Raw genomic sequence first — 25,840 nt, 5'->3', positions numbered from 1 at the left:
AGTACTACAGACTTTCACAGTCGCACAGATGAGTTTCCTTTGGCAGACACACTGGAATTGCAGCAATTGCCAGGCTACGAGTGTAGGTGGGGGCCAAGGAGTCACGTCCTGAAAGAGGCCTCATGAAACGAAAGGGCAGGTATCCCTGAGGACAGCGAACCACAGGGACTCCGTGTGCAGACCTGAGGAAGAGGCAGTGCCAAGTCCAGGCCTCGCTCTTCGTCCAGGCTGAGCATAGATTAGATGATACCATGTACCTAACACCTAGGACGATCTAGCAGCTAGACTGCATGCTTTATCACTGAGCAGAAACCCCTATAAGCATTTACCTATCGCCCATTCTGTGCCAAATGTATACACCATGGTTTGCTGACTTTCATCTATTTATACAATCTTCTCTAAAGTCCCGACGGTCCTTCAGGACAGAGAATGTCTCTCGCTGCTTGTACTCCCTTACTACCCTGCTAACAATGCATGAGTAATAGATTTTGTTGTTTCAAATGCCAAAGGGAGGGGAAATTCAACCAGTGTTACCCAAATTAATCTTCCTTGAACAGGGCCAGTGCCCTTCCTTGGGATGCAAATCCCATGTACCCCTGCAAATCCTGTGAACAACTCTGCAGTCATTGATGTGGTCATTTCTGGCTTCCCTCCCCCTCTTTGAACATCAGTGGCTGCATTTGCTTTTTCTTTTCTTTTTGCAAGATTAAGGAAGCCAAACCCGCAGCTTCTTGGAGAAAGTGCTCATCTCGTGCAGCTCACATATCTCTTCTTGGAAGGCCAGGTCCTCAGAAAGGTGAGCACTTGACTTTTCCTAAAGCAGTGAACATTTTGTCTCCCTTCCTTTAGACAAGCACCGAGTCACGTATTATTGCTGCTTGATGCCCCAGCCTGTTCACTCTTAGCTCTTTCATCCTCTCTCCCCTTCAGGCTTGAGCTCCGGACTATTCAGGGATTCTAACTGCATCACCCCTCTTCCTCTTGACATTTCTCTGAGCTTCAAGTACTCAGGGAAGATTCTGTTTCTCTGTGTTTACCAACTGCATTGCTGTGGACAGAAGGGTACATCCCACACACCATTTGCAGCAACTGTTTCTTAGGATCAGTCATTTTAAAGCAATACACCTCCTCAGTCTCTCAAATATGTCACGGCAGGAACTGCTGCGCCCTTTCCCCATCTTCTCCATCATGCATATGTCAGACATGCCTTAGGTCTGCTGGGCATCTGCTCTTCACCAGTGGGCCCCTCTCCACCCCCAGGCCCTTGGTAAAGTCCTCTGAGGAGTGACTTATGGAAAACACAGCAGCCTATGGGGAATATACTCCAAAATGTTTTAGTTCCCAGCTTGGCAAAAAATACATAGGGAATTAACTGAAGGTTTGCCCACTGCAGGCTCTGTTCATAAGCGTAAGATTTATTTATTTATTTATTTATTTATTTATATTCAAACAGAAAGTCACAAAAATTATCATCATCCTCATCAGTTCACTCAGTCCCATGTAACTAATTTTTTTTTCATCTTGATCTTTTGTTAGCACTTTTATGAGTTCACCAGTTTTCCATCAGAGTTCTGAAAATGCTTATTCATTCAGTTCAGCAGTATAGTCAGTTACCAGAAACCTGTACTTGTCAGTCTTTTCCATGAATTCTTTGAAGATGAAACGCTTTTATAGGAACATTTTTGCAAAAGCATCAGAGTACACCCAGAACTGTCTGTAAATGACAAAAGACTTAAAAATGACCACGGTGAAAGATTTGATGAAAGTTCATAATAATGCAATTGACAAGGAAATTTAGTTATTTCTGAGATATACATTTTAAAGTAACAACTAGAATTATGGCTTATAACATTATACCAGAACATGTAAGATTTTTAGAAATTTCATGTAATGTCGGAAACATTTGTATTAACATATTTCCATACAAATAACCCAAAGAAAGTTTAGTATTAGTTTTTTTGTTTGTTTTTTTATACAGCAGGTTCTTATTAGTCATCAATTTTATACACGTCAGTGTATACATGTCAATACCAATCTCCCAATTCATCACACCACCATCCCCACCCCACCGTGGTTTTCCCCGCTTAGTGTCCTTAAGTTTGTTCTCTGCATCTGTGTCTCACCTTCTGCCCTGCAAACCGGTTCGTCTGTACCATTTTTCTAGGTTCCACATACATGCGTTTATATACGATATTTGTTTCTCTCTTTCTGACTTACTTCACTCTGTATGACAGTCTCTAGATCCATCCACATCTCAACAAAATAAGCATAATATTGAAAAGTTAAAAAGAAATAACCCCTTCTGCCCCTCTGTTTTCTAAAGTGCTCTGGGTAGTTCAAAATGGTGATACTGTACATTTCATTTCACCAGTCAGTTTTTGGAGAGAACTGTAGACTGGGCATTTTATATAATTCTGGTAATACCTTGATGAATAAGGCATGGGCAAGACCGTAGACTTATTGGGGGAGACAAACACCTAATGAAGTCATTAGAGCAGACGGTGGTTAGAACAATGGCAATGCTGTTTACCGGTAGGAATGCAGAGGAGGGTCACTTAATGTAGCCTAATACAGGGCAGAAAAGGAAGACTGAGAAATTCTCTGGAGAGAAGAGGCACCTACATGGAGAGTTAAAGACTGAAGAGTTAGAAAGGGAGGAGATTGGTAGAAAGGAGGGAAAAAAAGAATTCTTAATTCTGTTGTCCCCTAACTTGTGTGTATTATTAGCAAACCCTGGGAAATCTATAGCTACTGCTTCTTCAGAATTCTTTACACCTGGTGAATTCCATGGCCTTCTGCTCCCATGTAATTTCTGTGCATTTGCTTAAATAAGACACTGTGATAGACTGGGCAGACATTTCCTGGCAATTAATAATCAGCTGGAGAAGTTTAAGTCTTGAAGCAAAGCTGTGAAAATATGCATGTATATTGGTATAAAAAGTATTCAAATTATTACCTTTTCATGTCTTGATCAGCCAAAAGTTGAAAAGGCACATTGTTGTGGTCGACAAGCTGCATGTATGGTTGGTTCTTTTCCTAATCTCTAAAAGCCAAATAAACAGGAAGAGAGAAGCACACACTCTTTTGCATTAGGTGTTTGGAATCCGAGTTACCATGGAGAACTTTCCTAAAAGTAGCTGCTAAGTAATACTGGGATTAATTACTTAGAGAGATTTGTGGTACAACCATCATAAAGTCAGCTGTAAATGTCTTTTTTTAATCAAGGTAGGTTTGACAGAGTCCTGCCTAGAGATGGTGGAGTGGGCAAAATGAATCTGGTGATTGGCTTATAAAATGTATAAAATGTTTCGGGTTGATACATTCAAAGTGTATTACTGGAATTATGCACAGAAATGACATATAGTATGGGTTATTTCTATTTCTATGAATTCATAGAAAATTGGGCAGTTCAGTGCAACAGATATTTATTAAGCTCATACTGTATACATGGCACAATGTGAGAATAAGATGATGCAGGGACCATAACAGGGTGCTCCAGGATATAGTACAAGCCAGTGCCCCGAAACTGATGTTTTCCCTCTGTTTTTAAAGCAGCTTCTTTCTTGCTCTAATCTTTGTAAAACTAAAGGCAAAATCTGCACCTGTGCAAAGGAGATATGGGAGAGAGCTCTCAGGAAGGCCTGAGCTACTTAATAAACGTGCAGCTTCTTTTCACCTTGTCACAATCTTGCTCTCCCTCCTCCCAGTATCTGTGGCCTCTATCACATATTATGCTGCTTTTATTTTCTTTATTCTCTTATCCCGTTCAGCTTTGTTTGTCGGCTCTTATACAACCTACACAAGTGGAATTCTCCTCGGACTCTTCTGTCTCAAACATGATTTGAAATACAGCAACTTTGGCAATGGCCCTTTGGACACATTTCAGTGCACTCATATCTCAATGAACTGAGTCAAAGAGGCCGGCTTGTTTTTACTGACAACCTAAGGACAAAAGCATTTCAGGGTGATGAGGAAGGCTTACTTTGAAAGTACAGTAAAGAGGATTGTATGGGGAAAAAAAATGGATGGCGATGAAATTTTACTGTTTTCAGGAAACAAAACATTAAAACGTTTAGACTATTATACCCAGATTGCTGGGGGAAAAAATTGGGTCTTCATTTGTACCCTTTAAAGAATAGCAAAAAAGGGCTTCCCAGGTGGCGCAGTGGTTGGGAGTCCGCCTGCTGACGCAGGGGACATGGGTTCGTGCCCTGGTCTGGGAAGATCCCACATGCCGCGGAGCCACTGGGCACGTGAGCCATGGCCGCTGAGCCTGCGTGTCCGGAGCCTGTGCTCCGCAACGGGAGAGGCCACAGCAGTGAGATGCCCGCGAACTGCAAAAAAAAAAAAAAAAAAAAGAATAGCAAAAAAAGAATAGCAAAAGATACTGAGTTTCCTAGGAGAATTAACTGGAAGGGGAGGTGTGTCTGAGGAATTTCTCACAAAGGAACGAACGGCACACACAGCCCTCCCTGCCAGCTGGACCAGCCTGCTTCCTCGGCTGGGAGACCAGGATCATCACCTCATCTCAGTGGCACTAGGAGATCCCCTACATACTCGATCCAACCAATAGCTTATGCTGAGAGTGGTGCCCTGAAAGGGCCCCAGTGGCATTGGGGAAGGGCTTGGACTTTGATACTGGGGAGATAAACGTGTCTAAGCCAGGGCTTTGCAGCGTGCTTAAGGTTTACATGGGATTTCTTGGAAAGATAGTAGAAGGGATGACAGAAGGTATCTGTGCTCTGCTGCTGCCTCTTTTTCTAGGGTCTTATTCTAGCTCTCTCCTACCGCTTCCCACCATGACAGAAAACATGGAGTGCACACAGGGACTTGCTTCTCTTTTCTTGTGTACACAGAGATACTGTACACAAATCTGGTGTCTCTGCGTGTGCAGTGTGAGGGCTTCAAGACTTCTCAGATTGCAAGTGGATGAAGCACAACAAAGTCCTACTGTATAACACAGGGAACTATATTCAATATCCTATGCTAAACCATAATGGAAAGGAATATTAAAAAAAGAGTGTGTATATATGTATAACTGAATCACTTTGCTGTACAGCAGAAAGTAACAGAACATTGTAAATCAACTATCCTTCAATTAAAAAAGAAAAAAAAAGGAAGTGGATGAAGTTCTTCACTACAATTGCACATACATCCTCAGACTGACATCTTTTGTCATTCTCTAGATCTAAAACATAAGCTGTATGTGGGCTTACACTCCCTTTTTCCTACATGAACACATTGCCCATGCACTTCCTGAGTCCCATAGCTCTGTAGACAAAAGCAGGTGGAAAATTTGGGGAAAAGAACTTGAAAGTAACATGAGCTAGAGAACGCTCTGAGAGAGCTGATAAAAAGTACACTTTTCCCTTTCTTCTCTTTTCTTTTTAACCATGTCTAGGAGTACCAAGGGCTGGAGTAGAGAGTTCTTCTGCCCTAGGCACACACTAGACAACATTTCTCAATCTCCCTTGCAGTTAGGTGACATGACTGCATCTGGCCAGTAGGATGCAGGCAAAAGTGATCACTACTCTTAGCCCCTTACCCTCCTGTGCTCAGTCCTTTCTCTTCACTTGTTACTGTTGGATATTGACACTCAGGGAGACCTTGGAAGCTCTGCACTGAAGATGTTGGATTCTCTTTCAGCCTGAATCTCTGAGAGACTGTGTACATCACAGTTATGGACTGAATTGTGGCCTCTCCCCTCAAAAAAATATTTTATATTTTGAAGGCTTAACTCTTAGTGTGACTTTATTTGGAGGTAGGTCCTTTAAGGAGGGAATTAAGGTTAAATGAAGTCATATGGGTAGGGCTCTAATTCAATAGGACTGGTCCTCATAAGAAGAGGGACCGCAGAGCTCGTGCTTTCTCTTTTTGTGCACACACAGAGAAAAGGCCATGTGAGGACAGAGCCAGAAGGCGGCCATCTGCAAACCAGAGAGGTCACCCCAGAAACCAACCCTGTGGACATGTTGATCTTGTACTTCCAGCCTCCAGAACTATGAGACAATAAATTTCTGTTGTTTAAGCCACTCAGTCTGTGGTGTTTTGTTATGGTGGCCTGAGCTGATAAATCCAACATAGATCCCACTCCCATCCCCACCCCTGTTGCATATTGGATTTTACATGATGAAAAATAAACCTCTTTTTTTTTTGTTAATCCACTGAGATTTCAGGCTTTATCTCTGAAAACAGCTGGTGTTTTTTTTTTCCTAATGCAAAGACCAAGCAGAGCTAATCAAGTTTGTGATATCCCTTTTCTCATAGTGTATAGGTTGGAATTTATGCAAACTTTACCTCAGTGCAAAAGGTTCCTTGGGGTCAACTCCACAGATGATTTTTTAAACAAAGAAAGAAAAGCTAACACCTCTTTATTTAGTTTTGTTTTGCTTTGTTTACAGTGTACAACATGATGATTTAATATACATACACATTGTGAAACGATTACCACAGTCAAGTTAATTAACACATCTGTTATGTCACAGTTACCTTTTTAGTTGTTGTTGTGTTGGTGATGGGAGAAATCCCAAGAAACTTCCATCTTATGAATGAAAATGTGTACCATTTTGTCAACATCTCCCCATTTTCCCACCACCTGACAACCACCATTCTACTCTCTAGTTCTATGGGTTTGACTTTTTTAGATTCCACATATAAGTAAGATCATACAGTACTTGTTTTTCTATGTCTGGCTTATTTCACTTAGTATAATGCCCTCCAGCTTTATCCATTTTGTCACAAATGGCAGGATTTCCTTCTTTTTAAGGTTAAATAACATTGTGTGTGTGTGTGTGTGTGTGTGTGTGTGTGTGTGTGTGTGTGTGTACGTACATATACCACATTTTCTTTATCCATTTAGTTGTTGATAGAAACTCAAGTCGTTTCCATATCTTAGCTATTGTGAATAATGCTGCAATGAACATGGAAGGACAGATATTTCTTTGAGAAATTGATTTCACTTCCTCTGGATATATACCCAGAGATGGGATTGGTAGATAATGTGGTAGTTCTATTTTTAATTTTATGAGGAACCTCTATACTATTTTCCACAATGACTATACCAATTACAGTCCCACCAACAGTGCACAAGGGTTCCCTTTTCTCCACACCCTTGCCAGTACTTGTGATCTCTTCCTTTTTTTGTTAATAGCTATTCTAACAAGTGTGAGATGGTGATATTGTGGTTTTGACTTGTATTTCCCTGGCGACTAATGATGCTGAGTGCCTTTTGATATACTTGTTGGCTATTTGTAAGTCTTCTTTGGAAAAGGGTCTATTCAAGTCCTTTGCCTAATCTTTAATTGGGTTTTTTTTTTCTATTGAGTTGTATGAGTTTCTTATATATTTTTGGATATTAACACCTTATCAAATACATGGTTTGCAGATATTTTCTCCCATTCCATAGGTTGCCGTTTCACTGTGTTGATTGTTTCCTTTACTATATATAAGCTTTTTTTTTTTTTTTTTTTTTTTGCGATATGCGGGACTCTCACTGTTGTGGCCTCTCCTGTTGCAGAGCACAGGCTCAGCGGCCATGGCTCACGGGCCCAGCCGCTCCGCGGCATGTGGGATCTTCCCAGACTGGGGCACGAACCCGTGTCCCCTGCATCAGCAGGCGGACTCTCAACCACTGCGCCACCAGGGAAGCCCTATATATAAGCTTTGATATAGCTTCTTTGCTATTGACCGATGTAGTTCCACTTGTTTATTTTTGCTTTTATTGCCTGTGCTGTTGGTGTCATATCCAAAGTCATCATTGCCAAGGTCAATGTCAAGGAGGTTTTCTCTATTTATTTTAATAGGAGTTTTCCAGTTCCAGTTCTTCATTTAAGTCTTTAATCCATTTTGAGCTTTTGTGTGTTTGTGTGTATTATGTAAGATAAAGGTCCAGTTTCTTTTCTTTTTTTTCTTTTCTTTTCTTTTTTTTTTTTGTATGTGGCTACCAGTTGTCCCAGTACCATTTGTTGAAGATATTACCCTGTCTCCACTGTGTATTCCTCATGCCCTTGCCAAATATGAGTTGGCCATATATGTGAGGGTTTATTTCTGGGCTTTCTATTCTGTTCCATTGGTCTATGTGTCTGTTTTTATGCCAGTATTCGTACTGTTTTCACTACTATAGTTTTGTAATATAATATGAAATCAGGAAGTCAAGAGACAAAGAAAGTCACTGCCTAATGATAAAGGGGTCAGTTCATCAAGAGTATGTAAAAAGAGTAAATATATATGCACTCGACATCGGAGCACCTAAATATAAACAGCAAATATTAACAGAACTGTAGGGAGGCACATATAGTGGTAAAGGGCTTCGGTACCACACTTTCAACAATGGGTAGATCATCCAGACAAAAAAGCAATATGGAAATATTGGTATTGAATAACAATATATACCAAATAGCCCTAAGAGACATATATAGAGATTCCATTCAATGGTAGTGAAATACACATTTTTCTCAAGTGCACATGGAACGTTCTCCAGGACAGATCATCTGATAGGTCACAAAACAAGTCTTATCAAATCTAAGATGATTGAAATCATATCAAGTATCTTTTACTACCATAATGGTATGAAAGTAGAAATCAATAGCAGGAAGAAAATTGGAAAATTTAAAAATATGTGGAAATTAAACAACACACTTCTGAACAACTGTTTTAAAGGCCTAATGTTAGCTTGGCTTACTCTGAAGAGGCTTCCAGCACAGGGCTGGATTAGGGACAGATGTAAATGAAGAACCAAAAGGTAGAGCTAAGGTATTTAAAAAGTTCACACATGTTTGTAACATTCTTCAGAGGTTGTCTGTACAAGTTGGAGACTCACCTCAACATTTATAAATAAAAAGCATGTTTTAAGTGTAACCAAAGAACTTTGTAATTAAAATGCTACCATTCTTTTTTTTTTTTTGGCTGTGCTACATGGACTGTGGGATCTTCGTTCCCCAACCAGGGATCGAACCTGCACCTGCTGCAGTGGAAGTACAGAGTCTTAACCACTGGACTTCCAGGGAGGTCCCCAAATGATACCATTCTTAACTCATGTTTTGAGGGTAATGGAGCAAGGATCAGGGTAGAATATATAAATTCGAAAATAAATCTCTTTTTCAACCACAGAAAAATAAAAGCTCAATCTGACTAGTGTACACAGAAAATAAGCCATCTTCTAAGTATACCAGTGACTGTAAAGGAGCTGAAGTGTGGGGGAAGGGAGAGGAACTGTCTATAATAAACCCCTTGCAACTTCACAAAACTTTTATGTTTATCCGAAGGGAGTATTAGTTTTAAAAGCCTGAGGAACAAGAGCTTAAGGTATTCTGTTAAGCTCTTCATTAATGCTAAAGGCATTAATGAACTGTGTAGGCATAACCCACCTGAGCTTCAGTTTGCCCATCTGTTAAGTGAAGATATATTGAAATAATTATGTGTAAGATATGTGTATGTGTGCTTATGAGCAAGAACATATATTTGCAAATGTCAGGGTTTCTCAGTTGTGGTATAAATGTGATAAAACAAAGAAAATAAATTATTTTGTTTTCGTGACAACTAGCCCATCTCATCAGGTAATTCAGGTCTTAGGACAATTTTGGCTCCAGTTTCCAAAGCCTAGATCTTATGTCTCAAAAATAAAAGTACTTAACTAGAAACACTTTTTGTATTCACCTTGTAATTATAAAAAAAAAAAAAAGAATCAGCTCATAAGATTAACTATAGTTGACAGCCATGTCCCTCGAAAGGCCACATTTTCTGAACATCAATTTTATCTCCTGGAGGAGTAAGACACAACACATGTATCTAGTCCTCCCCACCTAAAGCCTCCACCACCACAGTGAAATCAAATCATACCTAAGAAGGGCAGTCATTCTAAAGTCATTACAATTCAGCAGGAGCAAAGGGAAGACTTAATCAGAAAATTTGATTCCTGAGACATAATAAAGTGGGTTAATTTAGGAATGAGAAGTGACACTGTGAGGGACATTTAGCGTCATCATCCTCGAGAAGCATGTCAGAAAAACCCAGAACATTATTCTCTGGGTGGTACAGATTTGGAAAGGGGGCATCTACTTCAGCTGTCCTTTCCCTCCCTGGGACACTGATACTACCTAGCATATAACTCAATTCAAACCAGGAACAAAGTCTGGAATTTCATCTAACACTTCTAAAGGATTGAAAAGTCTGAATAAAAATGAAATATTGGTGGTAGTAGAGGAGGGTGATGGGGCATTTCTTGGGCAGGAAGTATTTATGTAGAGACAAACCAAGCAGTCACACTTTTTCAACTCCTGTATCACCTCTGTCTTCACATGGCCTTCTCTCTTATGTCTCTGTGCCCTTCCCTTGCTTTTTAAGGACACCTGTCTTAGATTTAGGATTAAAATCCAGGTAACCTCGCCTCCAACGGAAGCTCGAGCGTCCTCAGAAACGACCCTGGCCAGTGTCACCGCAGAGCAGAGACGGTGTTGTCGGGGCTAATGTGAAATCTCTTCCTGTGGCGCCGATCCCCTGGCTCGGCAGCACCAGCTCGGACAGACTGAGGTCTCTGTGGCTTTGGTGACGCTGCTTAAGCATTCCCACCGTGTCCCAGCTCTGCTGTCAGCCTGTCGCCCGCTGCAACCCCTCTCACCTGACCTTGGGGCTTGAGGAGGGGGCCAGTGCCCCCGAGGCCAGGGGCTTTTGCTTAGGAGAGAGGTCAGGCTTCTTGAGGGCTTTGAGCCCTACCGGGGTTCACCTGACCTGGGGGACCAGGTGTCGCCCAGAGATGCGTCTCATCCTGTGCCTCAGGAAGGGCTAAGGAACAATTTTGTTATTGTACTAACTTTACTCACTTAACTCACTTGAGAAACTAAGCAATTTTTATTTTCTGTTTAGAATGATGTATGTGTAGGAGAGTAGCCGTCATGCTCCCAAAGTGCCTTGTTTTCTCTGATATAAATATATTTGTAAGGACCAGGTCCAGTGGATTCTTGGGTGTGTTTGCCATATGAAGACTTTAGGGACCGGGCTTGTTGTGTAGTGGGGTTACAGTCTGAAAATGAGTCTCCTCCCCCTGAAGACGGAAAAGGAGCTTGAGGTGGAGCTCTGAGCGGTGGACTTAAGCCAGACCCCTGAAATGCCCTTTCCTCTTCACCGTACTCCTCTCAGGTCCTTAGAAGCACGTCCAGTTTTTCAAAGCCCCGTGCCTCCAAGCCTGGTCTCACTTGAGTCCCTGCCAGGCTCATGTGTGTACCACATTAGCACCCCAGTGACCTGAAGATTCTATGTAATTGTTTTATGTATACATGCGAATACATAAATGCCAACATTTGAAATAGTTTGATAAAGTCTTTGTAACCACGCAAAAAAAAAAAAAAAAAAAAATCCAGGGCGATTTCACCTCAAGATTCTTTTTTACTTCCTAATTACATCCACAAAGACTCTATTTTTAAATAAGGTCACATTCTGATGTTCAGGGTGCACATACATTTTGGGAGGACACTTTATTCTACTACACTGCCTTCCTTTTTATAATTTATATTTGTTTAATGATAAGCAAGGTTTATTTAGTGACAAGAACATCTATGGTTAATTGCTGAGTTTCTGATTAGAAAAGAAAGTATGGTCCTCAGCAGCCAACAGAAAATGCGGGCCATAGAAATCCTACCTCGTTCTCCATGTTAAAGAGAAAAAAAAATCACGATATGGAGACAAGAAATATGCTTTGTGGGTCTATGTCTTTCTGTAGCTTTTAATCTTTTACTTTGAGCTTTCTTTTATTAAATTTTAGCATAAGTGAATGTTTTATTGCCTTTGATTTACCATTATTATTAATTTTTATTTTTACAAAAACGTGTGTGTGTGTGTGTGTATAAGTCTTTTTCCTAAGGAGGAAAAATATAGACATTTAAAAATTAGGTCATAGGGCTTCCCTGGTGACGCAGTGGTTGAGAGTCCGCCTGCCAATGCAGGGGACACGGGTTCGTGCCCCGGTCCGGGAAGATCCCACATGCCGCGGAGCGGCTGGGCCCGTGGGCCATGGCCGCTGAGCCTGCACGTCCGGAGCCTGTGCTCCGCAACAGGAGAGGCCACAACAGTGAGAGGCCCGCGTACCGCAAAAAAAATAAAATAAAATAAAAATTAGGTCATAATTAGGGGCATAAATTAGGAATAAGGAATTTGGGATTAACAGATACACACTCCTATATATTAAATAGATAAACAAGACATACTGTATAGCACAGAGAACTATATTCAATATCTTGTAATAACCTGTAATGAAAAAGAATCTGAAAAAGAATAGATATATATGCATATGTATAACTGAATACTTTGCTGTACACCAGAGACATTGTAAACCAACTATATTTCAATTTAAAAAGAGGAATAAGAGAGAGAGAAAAAAATTAGGTCAACAGAACTGACTTTATTAAATGCCTGCTGTGTGTCCAGGTACAAAGCTAAGGAATAAAGAACAATGATGAGTAAAGGCTGTCCCTGCTCTCAGGGTGCTCATAGGCTACAAAGGAGCCTGCAACCTTGCAGCAAAACAAATACAAACCTTCAGAGGTCATCTTCACCACCTGTGAAGGCTCTGGGAGGTGACTGGAATTTTCTAGGAGAAAATGCAAGATCGTTGCTGCTGCATCTGTGGGGCACCATGACTTCCCAGCACCCTGAGAGACAAGGGTCCCCTCTCAAAGCAGACTCTGACCACAAAGAGCCTCTGTCCATCCTTCTCTGCTCTAAACTTTCCTCAAAATAAACTTGTCTCCTTTGTGAATTTGTGCTTTTGAAAAGTCTCTCCAACTTGGGGGCGTGTCTATTTGTAAGAAATAAGATTTTTGTAATTTTGTATATATTCTTTCCTTTTTGTTACCCTGTCATTAAATAAAGCTTCTGTCTTCCTTGGCCGTTCCAAGTCAGTGTTTAGCCTGCATGCAAATACTTCGTTGTGTTAGATTCTTCCCACAAACCACACTGCTCATTTCTCCTGCATATCGGATCTTCTGTGATTCTTCACATAAATGGACGATGCAGAACTGAAAGCAGCTCTCTCTCTCAGCAGGACTTGGCTGGCCCAATTTTCCTTCTTGCTTTGCTGAGCTGAATCCCAGTGTGTCAAATCTCAGATGCATTTTTCTTTCCTGCCTATGCCTTTAATTGCAGTTTACTCCTGCTATGATTTTCCATTTAATTTCTTAAGCTTCTTAATTTCATAATGCATTTTTGTGCATCATTTGGGTAAGGAGATATCATGGAAAGGAAGTGAGAAGGGAATGAACTTTAGCACCCTGGATCATCTGTGTTTGTTTACCCTTACACATTTGCTTTTGTGCCTTCCAAACACTGTATGTCTGGAAGCCCTGGACAACAAGCCAGGGCTTGGGCACTTATATTGCTGAATTATACTTCCATGAATTTGGTGCTGGAGCAAGTTTTATGGTAAAGAATTAAAAGTAATCATGTAACTTAAAAAAAAATGTTTACATTTATAGCTGAGGATCACTGAGGGTGCCTCTCATGAATCCTGTACCCATTGCCGACCTTCCTCAAAGGACTGAGGTTCATTGAGACCAAGTTTCCAACGGACCCCTATTTTCCTCCACACAAAACTACATATTTCCCCCAAGATAAGACCGAGAATTTTACTCTTTCATGAGTTAATTCGCAATTTACTCTCAGAAATGTATAAGGAGAGGGGGGGAATTATAACTGCAAAACTTACGCTTTGTACAGACTTACAAAGGTCCCAGATCTCCACGGACGATGAGAACTTGAGCACGTGTACAACCAAAATAAAAAAGCCAAACTGGGTTCATCAACCATCATGAGTGGTAGGTGGGGTGATATTCTCCATTGTATTCCCTTTTGCCCTTTAACATATGAGCCATTTTGGCTGTAGGAACCAAAAGCTCTGTCTGCCGGGTCCATCCTATTTGTATAGTCAGAACAGGTGAATGACAATGAGGTATGTGCTCTAGGGTTTATGTATCTGTCAAAAGGAGAGAAATTGTTATTTTAGAATCCAGACTTTGAAGGTAGACAAAGTCTCCCGGGATTAAAGCTGGAGTTTCAGTTTTAATCCCGGCCACTCCTATCTGTGTAATCTTCAGCAAGCTTCTGAAAATATTGAAGCTTTGGATTCCTCAGCTATGATGTAGAAATAATAATTTCACCAGCAAGATCCCTGCTGGGGGCAGTTGGCATGCTAGAAAGAGTAACTGCTTAAAATTCAACAGTAAGAAAACAACACATGGGCCAAAGACCTTAATTGACACCTCACCAAAGAAGATATACAGATAGCATATAAGCATATGAGAAGATGTTCTACCTCATATGTTATCAGGGAAGTGCAAATTAAAACAAGAAGAAGATATGACTACACACCTATTAGATACTGGAACCTTGACAACACCAAATGCTGGTGAGAAAGTGGAGTGACAGAACTCTCATTCATTGCCAGTGGGAATGAAAAATGGTACAGCGATTTTGGGAGACAGTTTGTCAGTTTCTTACAAAACTAAACATATTCTTTCCCTATGATCCAGCAACCACATTTCTTGGTATTCACTCAATGGAGCCGAAAATGTGTGTCCACACAAAAACCTGCAAACGGACGTTGATAGCAGCTTATTCATAATTGCCCAAACTTGGAAGCAACCAAGATGTCCTTCAGTAGGTGAATGGATAAATAGACTATGGGATATCTCAACAAAGGAATACTATTCAGTGCTGAAAAGAAATGAGCTATCAAGCTGTGAAAAGACATGGAAGAAACTTAAGTGTATGTTGGTAAGTGAAAGAAATCACAATGAATAGACTACACATTGTATGATTCTGAATATATGGCCTTCTGGAAAAGGCAAACTATTTAGATAGTAGAAAGATCAGCTGTTTCCAGGGGTGAGGGTTGGATAGAAGGATGAATAGGCGGGGCCCAGAGGATTTTAGGGCAGTGAAGATAGTCTGTGTGATAATACAATTGTAGGTACCTGTCATTACATATTTGTCCAAACCCCATAGAATGTACAACACCAAGAGTGAACCCTGATGTACACTGTGGACTTTGGGTGATGATGACGTGTCAATGTAGGTTCATCAACTGTAACAAATGTACTACTCTGGGGTGATGTTGATAATGGGGGGGAGGTCTATGCATGAGTGAGGACAGGGGGTATATGAGAAGTCTCTGTACCTCCCTCTTTATTTTGCTGTGAATATAAAACTGCTCTTTAAAAAAGTCTTTTTTTTTTCTTTTTTAAAGAGTAATTGAAGGGAGTTTAAAGAAGAGGCCATTTAGTGTGTGGACAGAGTTAAGGGAACCCACCAGGAGTAGTGAGGCACCCAGAGACTAACAGTGGTGAAAGCCATTACCACCCTAATGAAGGCAGGACACTGGCAGCTCTTGGGAGAACACTGTAGAACATGTGAGTAGGAGAGACTGCCCAATAAAGAGCTGTTGTAGTGAGGGATGTGGCCACCTGCAGATCACTGCCTGGCAGGGTGGGGTGAAATACACACCCTGAAGGCTCTTTCCTTTTGCTTTCCCATCACCTGGCAATGTGCTCCATTGGCAGCAGTCAACAGAAAGCCAGAGGACGAAGGAGGACAGGGGATAGAGGTCAAAGAGATCAGGTTCCTGGACATAAATTTGGGTCAGAAAGGATGAAGAATGGATATGGAAGGGCAAATGGAGAACATTCAGCATCTCCCAACATTCGGTGCTTGTTGTTTGTCTAAAGTGCCTTAACTTTCGAGTTACCAGTACTCCTCATTCAGTGAACCTCTGATGAGGCTGGAATAGCAACCCTCTACACCCCATGACCAAGACCAATCAGAGAACTGAATTCTCTTGAGCTCCAGTAAATCAGTCAGACTCAACCTTGACATTTAATACAGAGTTTTTGGAAAAGGGAATCTCTTTTTCATTTGGATTATGAACTGCAAGGGTGTAGACTTAGGCCAACCAACAATCAGCTTTCTGGCTGTGTAGAAAGACCTAGCCTGATGGTGAAGACAATGCAAACAGAGCACAGCAGGGTCCAGAAATGGGGAGAAAGAGACAGATCCGTGATGACTTTGTTGGAAGCCCCGTTTCTAATTATATCTCAAGACAGTTTCCGTTTTAAATAGTCCAGTGATGTGAATCTTTCATCTCCTGTGCTGGAAGAGTTGAAAGGGTAAAACAAGGAACTGTGAAGCATCCAGAGATTAGCATCATCGGGGAGTCTTGTTTTGTGCCAGAATTGGGGCCCAAAGGAAGGCTTTGGTACTACCAGATTCCAAGCGCTAGGGGTGCCCAGCAGGACCTGGGACCATGGAGAAGGAGCTGCCTGGAAAGTGCCGAGTCGGCCAGGTTCGAACTGGAACCATGACAGAGATGGCACAAGAGCTGAAACCAAAGGGGAGATGTGACCCCTATGGAGCTACTGCCTTAAGCACAGAGCGATAGGAAATTTCCTGACTTTTCTTCTCCTTCCACCCTTTGACGCGAGTGCCCTCTCCTGCCCCCATTAACTGAACCTAACTGGTAACCATTTAATAAAGGGAGCCTGGGGCATCTGTGGAGGTAAGACTCTGCAATTCACAGCAGAGCAGGAGAGGGGGAGGGGGTGACTTTGAGAGCCAACAAACAAATGACCAGTGGTTGGGGTACATCAGTTCTCTTTTCCTCTTTCCTTTCAGGATGCATTGTAAAGTTCGATAAAGAATGCACAGCTTGTTTTTGTTCTCCAAGCCCAGAGTATGGTGAACAAGTTATTTGCGGCTTAGAGACTTCAGTGAGCTATTTGGTCTGATATTTAAGTTCCTTTAAAATATGGTCATAATTTATGGGCATGAAATAACATGACAGGAAAATGTGAAGGTAGATGATAATCCAGTCACGTTAGGTGACTTGCCCTTCTTCATCACCGTGTACTTTCCCATCCTTGCTAATGATAATCCCTCTGCCAGGCTCGCCAACCTCTTCCCCGTCTCTCTTTGATGAAACCTTAGCTTCGCATCACAAGTTGAGTGCCGTTCTTTGAAGGAAACTTCATCTTCTCTTTCCCTTCTTAAACCTTTATATCTCTCTCAACAAAATGAATCGTGTATTTTAGATATTGAAATTTCTATCTTATTCTTTGATAATAGACTATGAGTTCTCCAAGGGCAAAGAGTGTTTTCCCCAAGTTTGTATCCTTCAGAGAAGGTTTGGATGACTCTTGTACCTGCTAAGTGCTTGACAGATATATGTTGTAGTAGATGGACACCTGGAACACTTGTTGGTTGGATCAGTATCCCTCCAGGTTGATACTGGAACCGTATCAGAAACCTAGGTTCCATTATTTTCTATGTCACGTTAGGGTGACCTGCAGAATAACACTGCTCAGCTTTCTTACCTGCACAGTGAGATCAGATGACATGAATTCAGAGGTCCCTCCTGGCCCTTCCATAATTCCCTCATTTCAATCAGAAGGTAGATAATTAAATTTGTAAGCAGCAATTTTATAATTCTGTTCCAGAATTTTTACTTGAGGAAAGCTAACCTTCCACGATCTCACTCCTTCTGGATTCTTTCTGAAGAGTTTCTATGGGGCTAAAATCTACCCACACTTTAAAAGTAAGTGGAAGTACCCCATGATCCTCACTCGACTTTCTCTTCTCTTATGCCTCTACCCTGCTGATTGCCCATTTTGCCCCAAAACAAGAAATAAAGCATTTGCACCATAACAGGAAATAAAGCAGTTTTGCACCAAAACAAGAAGTAAAGCAATAAGAGATCAGAAAATGTTACATTCTATAAAGGGATACGACTCCTAACGCATCCACAAAGAACCAAGTTTATAAATGCTAGTATGTCAATTATGATGGTAACATATGCATCTCTATAATACATGTGATAAGGTGGATGGTATTGGAGTGGCTTTGGCATATTTATTCAAATGTATTTTTTATGGAATTGATAGAAAACCAAAGTGTCCACTCTAAGCAGTCACGTGAAAATGGATAAATACAAAAGCAAGCATAAGAGTATTCGGCAGAGAATTTTGAGCCTGAACAATCAAGTTTCAGGCAAATCGTATGTGGTCCATAATTTTAGCCCTTTATTATGCAAAGCTGCCAATTCAATTTTACAGTGCAAAGAAATGCTTGGCGTGATTATCAAGTTATATTTACTGTTCTGTGGTTCTACCGAAAGATGCACTATCTTGAAAGAGTCTGTTCAGATTACCTCTGAACACACTTTCAGATGCTCCGTGGCAAGCAGAAGTTGGCAGAGTAAAATGTATTAGTCTTAACTAGCATCAGCATGTGAGACTTTAAAAAAAAAACTGGTAAATGATGATTCAGTTGCAGAGCCAGACAAATGATTTCCAAATCAACAAATTCAGAGAAAAAGTTGCTGATCCTAGTTGAATTGCCGCATGTTGCGGCTTCCTGTTACATGTGTCTTGCTGGAAAAAAATCTCTTGTAGAACTTTTCTCACCCATCAGAATAAAGTGTTTGTTATTTCGAATCCCTACCTGCTGAAAACTCAGGATCTCAGAGGACCTGTCGGAAAACCCAGACTCGAGAGGTTGGGAAGTTTGAGAAACTGGGCGAGCACTAAACTCTGTGCTCTGTTCCCCCTCTGGATTCTCCTGTCCCTCTTCCTTGAAACAGTTGTCTATACTTGCTAAATTCAGTTCCCCTTCTCCTTCTCCTCTCTCTGATCAATGTACTCTGTTCACGCTTTTGTTCCCATCTCTCCACCAAAACTGTTTTTAGTCAGTGTCATCAGTGACCCCCATGCTCTGGACACCAGTGTTCCAGTCTCAATCCTTATCTAACCTGATACAGCAACATGAAACACGATTGGTTATTCCCTACTCCTTGAAGCATTTTCTTCACTTGTCTCCCAGGACTCCGCACTCCTAGTTTTCCTTCTCTCACTGGCTCCTCTTTTTCTAGACCCTTTGCTGGGTGTCTCCGACAAATTAAAGTATTTCCTAGCTCACTCCTTGAACCTCTTATCTGTCTGTCTATACTCACTGCCTTCATGAATTCATCTAGTCTTGTGTCACCACCCTGATGTATAACTTTCGTCTAGACCTCTCTCATGAGATATAGAATCAGTGATCCCGCTGACCACTTGCTGCCTCTACTTGAATGTTCAAGAGCCATCTTGAAGTCAACATGTCTAGAATCAGACTTCTCTTCACTGCACTCTCACCAAACCTGCTTCTGCACAGCCTACCCCAACTCAGTTCATGGTGACACCATTCTTCCAGTCAGGACTGGGACCAAGGTGAAGCAAGTGAGTTGCTTAGGCACGAAATTTAGGACAGAGTATTAGGCAGGTGCCAACACTGCTTTTGCATGATTCTGAAAATTTGCCTCCTGAAATTTTATGTTCTCAATACCTCACTCGCCTCACCCTAGTCCCACCCTGCCTTCACCTGCTCAAGCCAAAAAGCTCAGCATCATCCTTTATGCCTCTGTTTCTCTGACATCCGTGTCCCATCTATGAGGAAATCCTGTTGGCTCTACCATCAGAAAGATAGAGTAATGCCCTAAGTCTGCACTTCAAGGGAAAGGCTTGAGGAACAGGCAGCAATGATCTCTGGGGGTGAATGTTAGCTCTCAACTGCTGGAAGGCATAGCTGGCCCCAAGGTGTGCAATGGAACAGTGTGTCTGGGTTGCTGTGGCCTTGGACCTTGGCAGACGTAGGATTAGTGCCCCAGGTTTCCACACTAGAAGCCTGTGTGCTGCCTCTAGGCCCTTTGGGGTCCTGAAAGGCTATAGATTTGCCACTCACACATGTGCAGTTCTTTCCCCTGTTCTGGCATCAGGGCGGTAGGCAGTCTCTCCCCTGCGCAGCCTTTGGGCCAGAGCCTCCACCCTCCCTCCGCCTGGAGCCCTTTGAGGCAAGTGGAGGTGAAGGTGAGGTATCCACAAGTACTGGGGTTTGCATGATAGGTGGTATGAGCCAGATTCCTTACCCACGAGTTTGAAATGAGGGGCTCCAGCACCAAGGCAGCCCAGGTCCATCCCAGGACTCCCCTGCAGGTCCTGAGATCCCTAGAAACTGAGCTTCCTCTGGGAAGAGTGGTCATGGCTGCAGCTCCTCAGGACTGATTCCACCATTCTCTGAGCCCCTGCCCCCCGCCATATTCAGTATATCCCATCCCATCCTCTTCCTGCCCCTCCGTCAGGACCGTCACTTATTCTGCCACACACCCAAAGTCACACAGCGCACACTGTGGGCTCCAACTGCGCCTTTTGCCTTCCTGACAAACCCCACACTCCATCCAGCCGGACCAGACCCTGGCCACAGCCCACGAGCATCCCCACCCCCTCAAAATTTATTTCTAACCCACTTTCCTCCAGGCATTTGTAAGATTTGCTTCTCCTCACCCTTGAAATTAGGCATGGTTATGTGACTCATTCTAGGCAATGGATTACAGCTGGATATGACATGTGCCATTTCTGGCCCACATTTGTCAGTTGAGATGTTCTAGAACCTTCTTCCCCTACTGCCACAATTGGAGATGCTCCAGATGGTAGAACTTCCATTAGCCTGAGCCCTAGAATAAGGATAATACAGAGCAAAGCCCCCAGACACACAATTTCCATATAGTATGATTTAGAAATAACCCTCGGTGCTTTAAAGCCACTGAGCTTTGAGGATTTGTTACCATAGCATAGCATAACCTGTCCAGATTAATATAACCAGGTTACCTCTTGCTTGAAGGCAATCTGATTAAATAACAAATTATATAAAATAGAATCAATGATAAAAAAAGCTCTCTAAACTTCTTGTGAAATATCCAAAGTTTGAGAAACAAGCTTTCAGTTCCTTAGAGGGAAACACACACGCACACACACACACACACTCCTCATAGGCCTCAGAAGCTTCATTCTAGATGTAGCAAATGGTCTGGTGGTTTTGCCTAGACAATTCTAATGATGTCTGTAGTTACACACCTACCTGTATGAGCCTCATCGTGCTTGTTGCTTCCTGGCAGCATGAGCAGTACCTATCTCTTCGCCAAGTATTGACCTTTAAGGATAAGCCAGAGTAAAGGGTAGTGTGTATAAAATGGGGATAGCCAAGCATTTGGTCTAATTTATGAAGAAATCATTACAAATGTCAAAAATAATGGAGTAAATTTTTTTAATATATTTAAAGATTATGCTTCTCCTAAAGGGAGGAAATCAAAATTCTGAGATTATTTTTACAAAGGCAGGGAACTAATAGAAGCTAGATGGATTGTTTCTTTCTTTTAAAAAAAATTATGTTATTGACGTATAGTTGATTTACATTGTGTTAATTTCTGCTATACAACAAAGTGATTCAGTTTTTTATATATACATATTTATTATGTATATAATATATATATAATATTTATTTTATATATATATATACATTCTTTTCCATATTCTTTTCTATTATGGTTTATTAGAGGGTAGTGAATATAGTTCCCTGTGCTATATAGTAGCACCTTGTTGTTTATCCATCCATCCTATATATACTAGTTTGCATCTGCTAACCGCAAACTCCCACTCCATCCTTCCCTTCCACCCCCTCCCACCTTGGCAACCACCAGTCTGTTCTCTATGTCTGTGAGTCCATTTCTGTTTTGTAGTTAAGTTCATTTGTGTCATATTTTAGATTCCACATGTAAGTGATATCATATGGTATTTGTCTTTCTCTTTCTGACTTACTTCACTTAGTATGATAATCTCTGGGTCCATCCATGTTGCTGCAAATGGCATTACTTCATTCTTTCTTATTCCATTGTTTCAGGGGCACTTTCTTCCCCTCAAGCAGCAGTGACATATTTAGGTACAAGTGAAAACCACTTTATTACAACTTTATTACTACTGAGGGCAGTAGTAATAGTAATAGTAGTATAGACACTGAGGGCAGAACGACATCACTTGCCCTCCAGGTTGCAGCCTGTGTTTGATGCAGTCAGAACCCAGGGCCCATCTGTCCATGTGCCCCAATAACCTTCTCCCACACTCAAAAGGAATGACCTTCCAGACATATCATAAGTACTGTCTCCTCTGTAGAGCTGTCTTGATTTCTCCTAGCAAAATTAGTTGCTCAGTTTTCTTTCTCCTGCTAATGATATTAGATACATAATTACAGCACTCATCAGGCTGTCTAATTCTTTATTTACATGTCTGTCGCCCTGACTAAACTGTGGTGTTTTCAAGGGCAAGAGCTCCATCTTAGTCATCTTCAAGACCTATAGTTGTCATTTGGTTGGTACACATTTGATAATGTGGGAAAAATTTGGGGGCTGAACAGGGGTGGAAGGAAAGAGGAATGAATAAGTGGAAAATAAGGAAAGCAGGGAAAAAGTTGAAGTTTATGAGTTATTAAATTGAAGATTCCAAATTGTTCCTATACCTGAGAATATTAATTATGGTTTTAATATTCATGTCCTTGGATCTAATAATACCATTTCCAAAAATTTATCCTACAGAAACACTGAAACGTGCACAAAGTTACAGCAAAAAAAACATGCGTGGCAAAATTATTTGCAGTCATGCAAAATTTGAAACAATGCAAATGGTTTTAATGGAGGATTAGGTAACTGTATTTAATGGAGAGTATGTAGTAGGTTAAAAAAAGGATTATTTTGAATAACTAAAAAATAAAGATTCTAAGATACATATTCATTGAAAAAAGTTTAGGACCACATGTATACTATCATTCCGTCTTTGCAAAATGAAACAAACAAAAAATAAAAACAAAAGCCTTATATAGGACCACATGTATACTCTCATTCCATCTTTGCCAAACAAACAAAAAAGAATAAAAGCAAAAGCTTTATGCATATATACATATGCACGCACACACACACACATCAGGACACTGTCCACTTTTGTGAACTAAAGGGGGAACTGTTAATATTTATATCTGAACCTGATATAATGACAAAGGAGTATCTAGAAGAGACAGGGTGTATAACCACCTTAATTTAAGGGACTTTATTTTCTTGATTATACATTTTTGTAAGTTTATTTAAATAGTAAACAACACTAGTAATCATAATAAAATTAATTTTTCCATACTTAAAAAGTATCTGTGAGAAGAGCATTGAGTTAATCCACTTGGATCTCAAGTCCGGTACCTCCAGTTCACTCAGAACTACCTCCCTTTGTTCCCATGCCCATAGGTTGATCTGTCTTCTTCAGAATGCTCCACGGTATTTCAAGTTCATGTATCACCAGGACATTCTTTTCTCCTGTTCTTTTATTGTCAGAACACACTGTTAATTCTTCCTGATAGTCTGACCATTGCAAAGCTCCCAGCCTTGTCAATTTTATCTTTTATCATTCAAGTATCCAGAGCAGCAGACTTATGGTAGTATATAGTCTTTATTTTTGTCCTTTGGATTTTTCTGAAGATAAAGTATCTAGTTAAATGGTTGATGGGTGATCACCCATTTTGCTTGTTCCTGTTGCTAGTGAGGCCAAAGGGCCTTTGCTGAATTCCCACATCAGCTTGGTTGATCAGTCCTATATTTGGTATAAGTTGCAAGCCACACTCACATCATGCAGATCATGCTATTGGTCACACAAAGACTGAAAAATAAACTGTAGTGATAGGGATCAATACAAACTATTCCTCTAGCAAAACACAACAACTCAAGGAATATGCACTATGAATACTGGGTCAGAGGTATTATCTTCATATTCAAAGGCTAGCATATAATTATTAAGAACAGACATGTAAAGAACATGAACAACTTGATGATAGAATTGGTTCACATTTATTATTAGAAATCTTATTTGAAATCTGGAGAACAACTGAGTATATAAAAACATGTCAGACAGTAGATGACAAAGAATATGAGAAAATTATAGAATTTTTTCCCCACTAAATTTAATAATGTTTTGTCCCAGATCCCTCACTTGCTTGGCTGAGTACTTTGGCTCTGCAAGGATATGGACTCAGGGAGATATTCTTTCTGGTATTATTTCAATCTGTGATGCAGCTGGTCTGGGATTTGTGTGCTGTACTGGTCAGCGTGACTCCAGAAATGCTCATCAGAACACAGACACATATTCTCTCTTTCAACAAATACCAATTGAACATGAAATCAGACTTCTCCTGGTAGTGAGGGTATAATTCAGAATAAGTCAAAGATTATGGAGTTTGCATTTAAGTGTATAAAAAGGAAAAGCTTTTGTGTGTAAAAATTGCCATGCTGATGATCAAACACATGAGATAATGTCATTGTGAAATCTGATTCAAAATCATCAGCTTCTTCAGTATTGTCCTGTGCCTCACTTGGAACATGTTTAAAAGCTAACAAAGCAGAAGATGGCAGAATGAGAAACACCAGGAATTTGTCTCCCTACCTAGACAGCATGTGTACTGGCAGAATCTGTCTGATGTAACTATTTTGGAACTCTTGAGTCTATTGAAGACAACTTCCAGGAGAATACCTGGATAGTCAATTGCAGTTAATTACAGTTATCAGCACTTAGGACAGTAGCACCTACCCATCCCCACAACGTGGCAGGCAACAGCACACAGTACCTTGTACACAGCTGGTTGGAGGCAGGGTAGACAAAGAGGACCCTGTCTTCCAAATGTCAAAGATCTGTACTCAGATTACTGATTGCTGCTTCTGATCCCGCAGTGTATACAAAGGGGTGAGCAGCCATTGATTTTGCACCCACTCCTTTGTTTCAAGCCCCTCCCTATCTGTTGAAGTTACTTCCAAGGTATTTAAAGGGCTAATGCCATTTTATGCTTCCCTTCGTTTTCCCTCCACCCCCCCCACCCCTGTTTTGGGAGCCAGACATTAAAGAAAAGGACATTCAAAAACAACTGCACATACTGGGAAAATTAGAAAGTGACCACACATGCCCAAGAAAAGGCTCAGAAAAGACTTTAAGTTCATACCTGATCTGCAGCACAGAGACTACCTAAACAATCAGAAAATAAAAACAATAAACAAAAACATAAAACAACAGACCCTGGAAGGGGGAGAATCTGATTTCCAGAGTTACCATGTTGTTAGAGTCAAATGGTCAGTTTTCAGCAAAAACATCACAAAGCATACAAAGAAACAGGAAAATATGTCCCTTTCAATGAAAAAATAAACAGAAACTGTTGCTGAGATAGACCTGATGACAGATATACTAGACAAAGACTTTAAAATAACTGTCTTTAAAACACTCTAAGAACTAAAGGCAGATGTGGAGAAAGAAAATAACAAAAGAAACAAACAAAAAGCGAACAGACAAATGAAAAACAATGTATGAGATAAATATGCATCCTCCCGGCAGAAAAGTATGAAAGTCATGTAGCAGTCATGGTTACAGTGATTAAACAAAGAAACACATTCTTTGCTTTATGTCCCATTCTGTACAGTTGATTTAACAACTCTGCCCAGTGGTAATATTCCTCGTAATATTACCAGTCATGATACTGTTATTGTGGTTAAATGGAAAGTTATAAAAGGGGTAAAAAAAAATATAAAAGTATGAGTAAAATGGGAATATCAAGGAAGAGATAGAAAATCTAAAATAAAACAAAAAGAAATTCTGGAACTGAAAAGCATGCTGACTGAAATGAAAAATTTACTAGAGAGATTCAAAGGTAGATTTGAGCAGGCAGAAGAAAGAATCAATGAACTTGAAGCTAGGACAATGAAAATTATTAAGTCTGAGGAACAGGAAAAAAAAGATTGAAGAAAGGTAAACAGAGCCTAATATATGCATTGTGGGAGTTCCAGAGGAGAGGAGAGAGAAAAAGGAAAACAGAGAATGTGTGAAGAAGTAATGCCTAAAAACTTCTCAAATTTGATGAAAAACATGAATATAAACATACAAGAAGACCAATGAACTCTAAGTAAGATGAACTCAGAGAGACC

This window comes from Stenella coeruleoalba (assembly GCF_951394435.1).
Source record: "Stenella coeruleoalba genome assembly, chromosome: 6".
Lineage (NCBI taxonomy): Eukaryota > Metazoa > Chordata > Mammalia > Artiodactyla > Delphinidae > Stenella > Stenella coeruleoalba.
The sequence above is the reverse complement of the archived record's forward strand: the minus strand, read 5'-3'. Positions refer to the sequence as shown.